The 9,154-nt window shown below is 34.3% G+C and overlaps 1 pseudogene; it reads left to right on the top strand.

Annotated features, from left to right (window-relative positions):
• Nucleotides 1-1,031: 1,031 nt before the first annotated feature.
• Nucleotides 1,032-8,453, top strand: LOC149139159 (rhamnogalacturonan I rhamnosyltransferase 1-like; annotated as a pseudogene).
• Nucleotides 8,454-9,154: the final 701 nt, after the last annotated feature.

Genomic DNA, 9,154 nt, shown 5'->3' on the forward strand with positions numbered 1-9,154 from the left:
TTCCTTAAAAAAAATTAAAAAATACCATATGTTTACTTTGGTCAGATACGATAATTCTCTTGAAGAGTTTTCTGAATGTAAAATCAATGAAATGAATGCAATCCCAAAAGCAAAAAGCAAAACTTCATTAGGGGTAAGGGGATCAGAGATTCATGGTGGATAATTATTCTTGGTAATTATTCTTCTGTAATGATTAAGTTCATATACCCATGGAAGTACAAAAGTACGAGACACAAATAAATGGAAGTACAAAAGTACGAGACACAAATAAATAGCAGAAGGCAGCCAAGAACGAGAGTTTTATTTATTTATGTTTGCAAAATAAGAAAGAATGAAGGCAAAGAAAAGCGAAGGAATTCATCAAAGTCAGCTGTTGAACGAAGCAATTCTTCTAAGTAATCATTCCCAATGTCCGGCAACTCCACAACGACAATGACAGTCTAAGGCACCTAAGGGCAACACCTATGGGACATTGCAATAACTTCGTGTCCCATGATTACTGCAAGCAGTTGGTTGCAGCTCATCATGTATTGGATGATCAGTCCATGGTGCAATGAAATGAGTCCATACATCTTCCAAAAGGCGTTCTCTGATACCGCCAAACAATGATGATGTTGATGAGAGTCGTCTGCGCCATGAGGAAAAGTTGCTTCCAAAGCCATGACTTGTAACTATTGCAGATTGAAATGTTTGAAAGGCTAAAGGAACTTAAAGTAGATTCAGATGATTTGGTTTGTCAACAATCCCTGAAAAAACAGGAATGCAAACAATTTACACGCAATTAAAATGGTTTATGACACTTCTCAGTTGTTGATTGGGAAACAAACAATTTGCTAAGTCAAATACCACTGGCCAGAAGATGGAGAAGATTTTCCAATTTGAAAGAGAAAATCACGTTGGAATCTGTAAATTAGGCTTCAAAAAGTGATGCCATTCATCAGCAGTTAGGAGGCCTTGGAAATGACCCTAAAAAGAGCTATACATGTGCAAATGATATTAGTCTCCATTAGGAAATTGACCCAATCTTACTAATGGGGTTTGCTGCTGGAGGTCAGCTTATGAATGGTAAGCGTGAACTAGATGAGCCAATAACTAATTTTCAATTGGAATTTTAATGCAGGCCCGTAAATGTATTGGATGCTGAAATGGTTATATACAGTTGTTTAGTGAGTAACTAAAATTGGTTCTGCTGATCTGGAAATTGCTTTTGACTCTTTTTTCGAGTTGAACGTTTAAGTAATGGAGTTTTTTTTTCCATTAGCTACCAGGAAGTAAACATTCTTAGTAATGGTCAGACATTTTAGGAATATTGACAAAGATTCGAAGGGAATTGATATTTGTTATTGCAAGTGGTTAGTATTAATGACTTATCACGGGGATTTTTTACTAATCTGTTTTGACCCATACTCATTGCACATTCATTACCAGTAGAAAAATATTCAATGTGGTTGAAGCTTGTATATGGAGGGGAGAGTTAAGTGTTTGCCAGTAGGAATTGTAACTTTTATTTTGTAGTTTTGTTTCCGACTTTTTAGTGTTTTTTTTTTTCGTTTTTAATTTATTTCAATACGTATGGCCTCCATGCCCATGATCATTTGACATAAAATATTGTATGTTTTTTTGTTGTGTTTGTAAATCTGTATGTTTAGTTGTCTTTGTTGTCTACTAAATTACAAAAATTGGTGCTAAAAAATATTTCCAAATGAATGCAAATTGTGGTAAAAAGGTTTACTTTTGCTTAAAGACACTTACAATTTAGAAGGATTGTAGAAGAATTCCCCAACCATGTTAAATTATTCTTGTGAGAATCACTGCATAGTAAAAAATGTCAAATTAATACATTTGTGACATATACAAATAAATGTTAAACCTCACTTTAAATATATTTCTTAGAAGTTTAAATAATATTGAAGTTGAAATATATTTCTTAGAAACTTAATGATTGTGAAATTAAAATGAATATAAATTAATTCATTTGTTTTTTAAATAAATTCAAGATTTTACACATAATTTCATAATTAATTGAAGATGAAATTTTTTTATTTTATTTTTAATTAAATAAATTAAAATCATTCAATTCACAATGAATAAATAAGTAAAAATAAATTTTTAAAATGAAACAATTAACAATTTTAATGGTTCATTTTAGCCTTTTATTCATCTATGTGTTAAGAGTTATGGATTGATCCAATTAAGTAATTAGGTTAGGCTTTTTATTTATATAAAAAAATTATGTTATATTCTCAATTAGATTGTGCTATTTTCATATTGACACTACAAAGCTAATTAATTAATGGGTTGAGATTGTTAGGTAAACTTGACTGAGGATAGAGTCAAAGTTGACCAGGTTAAACAGTGATGGTTTTGGGGCACATGGTATTGTGCACCAATAGTATTCTGCTCGTGGTATTATATGTAATGGAGCCTATAAAAGAATGGAAAGACTTCATTGTAAGGCAAGACTGGGAGGTGAGCGGTGAAGGCTCACTTGGTCTAATGAGATTTTATTAGGTTGAGCTTTTCCGCGGATTTGGGGTTTTCCCAGATAAACATTTGTGTTTATGTGTTTATGGTTGTTGCTCGTTATTTTTATATTTACTTCTCTCAGTAAATTTCTTAACCACTGGTATCAGAGCCAAATATTGGTTTCAAAGGGATTCTTTGATGCTAGGGGTTTATAGTGCTTGATCAGATCAATGCAGCTTCTTTTTACAGATCTGGGTAATGGTGGAACAATCGTATGCGGAAGAACCTCGAGGAGAATGTACGGAAGATAGTGTCGTAACTGCGAGGGATCACAATGCATTTGCGATATTTACCAATTTGGAACATGCTCACGAATTTTTCGGGATTCATGCGGCTATTTAAAGAAGGTCAGCAAAGAAAATTGTTCATGGGGCTTCAAAAAATTTTTGTTTTCTGCTACGTGAGGCCACCGGTGCTGGAATCTACGAGGTCTCTCATCGGACTCGCAGTTGGAGCAGTTTGATAGAAGTTTTTGAGCAAATCAAATTGAGAGAGGATGGATCAGAATCGCAGCAGCAATAAACAAAAAAATAAATTTTGAAGTCAAAATTATTGCATGTAAATGGGCATACTACTGTAATACCTGGTAAGGCATGTGTACCCCTCGTTAATCACTAGTAAAATCTGGTTAGACCTAGGTGATAGGGGGGATGTCGGGTTAACAATACCTCGGGTAAAAACTCTAAGGGGGGTAAGAGCTAGAGTGAGCAGGATTGTCTCACTTAGCAGATTTGGCTGGAGTTAGTCAAGGAACCCCAAGTCAAGTTTAAGGGGGGAATTGTTAGGCAAACTTGATTGAGGATAGAGTCAAAGTTGACCAGGTTAAACAATGATGGTTTTGGGGCACTTGGTATTGTGCACCCATAGTATTCTTCCCGTGGTATTATATGTAATGGAGCTTATAAAATGCTTGAAGGACTTCATTATAAGGCAAGACCTGGAGGTGAGCGATGAAGGCTCACCTGGTTGGATTTGCTAGGGTTTTGGCCAATGCTAATGAGATCTTATTAGGTTGGGTTTTTCCCCGGATTTGGGGTTTTCCCTGATAAACATTTGTGTTTATGTGTTTATGGTTGTTGCTGTTATTTTTATATTTATTTCTCTCAGTAAATTTCTTAACAGAGATTGCACTTTTCATTTGTTTTATTAAATAGCGTTGTATTCTCCATTAGAATGCCAATAATATTGGGATGTTGAATTCAAATGTACACGTGTCTTTGAAATTATCACAATTTAACAATGCTATAGACCTCTCTTTGCACTTTTGAGGCAATTGTTAATAGATATATATTAAAATTGCATCCATAGAATTAGAGTGCATTGAACTAATGAAGGAGATTCTGTGTTACACATCGTCATGATGACATAGATCTAGGCCAATGAATAAATTACAACCAATAAAAATCCAGTTTTCCTTAGTGCAATTTTTTGGAAGTTTTTTCTGGTAGTTTTCCAAGTCTAATTTCTCTAGAATCCCGTTAGAATTTATTGAAATTACAAGCTTGATGGATAATCCTTGCACACCTCAAACTTTTTAGTTGAGCCCAAAAAATCACACTAGAAAGAACTCAAAAAAATGAAAATAAAAATATCATATTATATTAAAGTGGAAAAACTATAAAAATAAGCTTCACTGAGTTAGATTTTCGATCGAAAGGAAGAAAGAGACTCTACATTACACATCATCACCAAACCAGAGAATTCCGGATGAATAACCAGGGAGACTCAGTTACACGTCATCACGAAACCAGATAATTTTCGGATGAATGAAGGGGAGGAAAGGTGACCCCAACCCACCTGGGGGCATCAGTGGTAGCTCTATGGAACCACTTTACTATTGCCGATTATCAAGATTCATAATCTTGCATTGCTTTAATGGCACCAAGAGTAACATAGATTATATTTGTAGGCTTTACTATTAAGTGAACTTGCAGGAGGTATGATATCACAATATACAAATAGAAACTCCTTTATGTTTATGGAATTCCTAACTATTATTTACTTCTAGATGAGTAGGTTTAGAAATGTTGGCTTGGAATGTTAAGCTTTTAACATGAACTTATAGTCTTCCAATGATAGCAATGGGCTTTGAAAATAGTGAAATTGATTAGAACACCATCCTCCCCATAAGTAAACCACAACTAGTAAATTATGAACAAATTACTTGAATGGTGCTTAGGTTATGTAACTGAGATTTTTGAAACTAAAAACAAATCAGTGTTTTATGCCATACTAAGTGAACAATGCTACTTAGAGTAATGGCTAACTGTGGCCATTATGCAAATGTGACCCTTACTGTGGGTATCCTCCATTGTGACTATAATGTGACCTCTCAAATGCCATGACTGACAACCTTAACAGTGGCAGTGCCACACCAAGCCTGACCTCACATAAAAATGCTCTCCACACAAAGTGATCACATGTCTTCTCCACACACATTATTAGGCGAGAGTTCTCTAACCTAATGACCAAATGACTTCCACTCCAACTCAGCCTATGTGCAACTTAGAGCCACAAAGCCAAAGTGGCCTCCTCCTTCCACACAAACATTGAGAATGTGATCTTGTGCAGACAACAATTATCATTCGACATATGTGCCCCGATCTTTATGAAGGAAAATAAATCATGACTGGAAATTATTTTATTTCTTTGTACATTATTGTTTGAATACTCTATGTGGGGAGCTTGTAGAGATATTCTATGAGAAAATAGATTTGATATGTCCATCTACAAACTAATTCTAGATACAGTCTAATGGATAACAAAAATATAGTACAATAACATTGCAGCTAAATAATACTAGCTGCCATTCTATCTGGTTCTCTGGAGCAAAGTGGTGTGTCATGACTAAAGGCAGAGTGAGATGCATGTAGCACTGAATAAGAAATAAAGTCTATCTCCACCATTTATATGTTAGAGGATGCACTATATGAAGTTGCATTGGCTCGTTTCCACAAACATACAATCCTACCAGTAGAACCCCAATAGTGATGTTTGGTTTAGGGATATTTGGAGCCAGGCCCATAGGGATGTCTAGCTTGGAAGTTTGCTGGAACAATTCTGCCCATAGGGGAACAACTTAAGCAATTGAATCATGGTTACTTGAGTTAGAAGGTAAATTTATAACTTACCTGAGTGTACCAACACCCTCTTGGTATCTGTGGATAATCTTAGTTTAGTTCTTATTAGGCATTTAACCTTACCAACATTTCTTCTAGCTATTGCCTTCACGCCATGAGTCCTTATCTTAAGAGCAAGGAATGAGAAGAAAAGGCATGGCTAGTGACTAGAGTGAAGTTGAAACAAGTTAGCTATACTAGAAGGTGCAACTGAATCACTACCTTTAAGGAGATCTAATTCTTGTGAGGTATTTTGGTTTTGCTGAGACTGTACCTCAAAGGAAGTTATAACTGATAGAAGTTTTCTTTCTCTTCATATAGGTGATTTTTTGTCCATCACATACCTAATTAAGTTTGAAATTTGAAAATCCCTCTATAGATGAGAAGTGAAAATCCATTCTTGTTTTTTCTAGATCGTTTAGTTTTGGATTGATGTCATCCATTTTACTATTGTCGATTATCAAGATTCATAATCTTGCATTACTTTAATGGAACCAAGAGTAACATAGATTATATTTGTAGGCTTTCACTATTAATTTCACTTGTAGGAGGTATGTTATCACAATAGACAAATAGAAACTCCATTATGTTTATGGAATTCCTAACTATTATCTACTTCTAGATGAGCAAGTTTAGAGATGCTACCTCAGAAAGTTAAACTTTTAACATAAACTTATGTCTTCCAATGATAGCAATGAGCTTTGAAAACAATGAAACTAATTGGAACACCATCCTCCCCATAAGTAAACCACAATTAGTAAATTATGAAAAAATTACTTGAATGGTGCTTAGGCTATGTAACTGATCTTTTTTAAACTGAAAACAAATCAGTGTTTTATGCCATACTAAGTGAACAATTCTACTTAGAGTAATGGCTAACTTCTATTTTTCTTTCTAGAACAAAGAACTCTCAAGCTTTTAGATAATCTAATTGCAATTTGATGGTTTTCTAGATGATGTAATAGTTGCTGACATAGATTGTGAGTAAACTTGAATCTTTTTAGGCATCATATGGTTTGTACCTTTAAATTCAAATGAAATCGAATATTTTCAGAGTAATTACTCCATTATTTCTTGTAAGGACAAATTTCTCTAGCCATCAGTGTGGAAAGCAAAACATTCTCTTCTCTCAGTTAATTTTAGTTTTTCCCTCCTTTTGGTATCTATTTGAGAAAATCTTGAATATTATACTGAAATTCTTGAGTATGAAAATTGTTGGTAGGACTATATAAAAGCAATGGATACCTAATGGTCTCTTGCAATGGAGGCCTGGATCAGATGTGAGCTGCAATATGCAAGTTGGTTTATCTCCACCTTTTAGAATTATGCATGATTGTCCTTTAGCTAGGGCCTTGATTATGGTTCTCCAAACTCTGTAATTATTTACTTCATGTTGTCACTATGTTTGCTGCATTTTCTTTTGTGACTATTTTGTGATATATTATCATTTGATCAAGGTCAATATTTTTCTCATGTTAGATATGTGACATGGTTACAATTATCTCAATGTGACTATGGTTGTCCCAAAGCTGGACAAGGCTTCATTTTGGGCACATCTTAGGTGTTTAACTTCAGTATTCCTCCTATCCGTTAACAAATATTTAGTATGTTTTATTGATTGATTTCAACATTACGTATTGCATGGCATTAATTACTTGTGGGGGCGGTTTATCCTTCATGTTTCCTTTTGCAAAATTAATCTTTAGTTGTATGTGAACAGTGAATTTGAAGACATTTTTGATGTGGATCGATTTATCACATCTCTCAGAGGTAAGTTTCAGATAGTAAAGAAGCTTCCCTCAAATCTAAAGGCAAAGGCAGAAGATGGGGCAGTCTTCACCATGCCTCCTATGAGATGGTCAAACATGTCCTCTTACATGCATCAGGCTGAGTATCAAAGACTATCCTTTAATACTATTGAAATTTCACAAAAGGATACTAACAAAGTTTCCTACCATGATACAAATCCTTCCCCTTATAAGAAAGCACAAAGTTTTTCATTTGAATAAGACATATGCACATCTGGCAAATAATAGCCTGCCACTTGAGGTTTAAAAGCTATGTTGTCATGTGAATTACAACACTCTGCTTTTCACTTCAAAAATTGATGAATTGGGTCAATTTTTTTAAATATTGCAATAGCATGGTCCTTTTGTGGCTCTTCATCTTTGTTATGAAATGGATATATTGGTTTTTTCTGGTTGCACTCTTTGCTGTACCATTGAATAAGTTGAGGAAATCACTAGACTGAGGTATATTACATGTTTTGAAATCATAATATTTTCCTGGTCAAGTCAAAATCTTTATTGTTAACAATGTTGATCCTATTATCTTGTTATATTTCTTTCATAGACATGACTACCCTTGATGGAAGGAGGCCATAATTTCTTAAATGAAGAGGAAGGATGGACTATGTCCTATAACACCAGAGGAGACTCCATTAGTACTAAAAGCTTTTGATTTTGATAGAAATATTCAGATATGTATTACTGCTGAAGAAATCTATGGGAGATAAAGAAGGATGCCTACCCTCTATTCAACTTATCAAAATATTGTAAGTTGACCGATTCACTCACTTCAACTCATTTTCCTTTAAAGTTGGATTTTCTTATGTCATGCACTCATGCTGATCAACAAAATCTACAGGTGAGGAAGGCGACTATTCTTAGTCCTATGTATTTAAAGCCATTCCAAAATAATTCATCTGAAATGGCTGCACTGGATTACATCGTGTCTTTGGCTAGCGATGTGTTTATTCCTACATATGATGACAACATGGCAAAAGTTATGGAAGGGCATTGCAGGTAATCTTATATTGTTTTGCATATATCTGGCAGAGAGGATATAGTGGTTACCTGGTGGTACGAGTTGTAGTGGTGACAAATTTAGTTCTCTTAGAACATACCTTTGTAAGTAGTGTTAAGAAGCCTTGGGAATCGGGTCACATGTATTATTAGTAGTTTTCCAGTCAGTTGTCTACATTATTTATTATATGTTTCCTTTTTCTTTCTTGATTTTGTTGGATACTTTCTTGATTGAGTTTTAGTTCAATGTAAATTGTGGAAACGCTTTGGATGTGTTAATCTTGTTATCCTAGTGATGCATCAACATTTGAGAATTATTGTTAAGTTAATATTTTAGAATAAATATCCCTAGTTGTGAAATACTTAAATGAAACTCTTAGAAGCCCATTTCTAATCAACCCTGAAGGGCCTCAATTTTAACTTAAAAAGTTACTCTGAGTTGGAATTATTTTTTGAAGTGTGACAAATGCCTTAGATATTGATTGAGGGCTCTCTCAGAAAGCCTTTGAGTCTCCATCTCAAAAATCCTTGGAAGTGAAGTTACATGGTATTGGGAGATGGGTACATGCTGGAAACATGATCCCTGCCTCATCCCCCATCAAAAAAGTAAAAAGACAAAAAAAAAATTGAAATAGGCAAACAATATCTGAATGTCTATCTATAAATATAAAATAGAACATGAAGAAAGGATATTTGAGTAAGAAA

This window comes from Pinus tabuliformis, chromosome X (genome assembly GCF_031772625.1).
Source record: "Pinus tabuliformis cultivar Carrire ecotype Pingquan chromosome X, CPIR1, whole genome shotgun sequence".
Lineage (NCBI taxonomy): Eukaryota > Viridiplantae > Streptophyta > Pinopsida > Pinales > Pinaceae > Pinus > Pinus tabuliformis.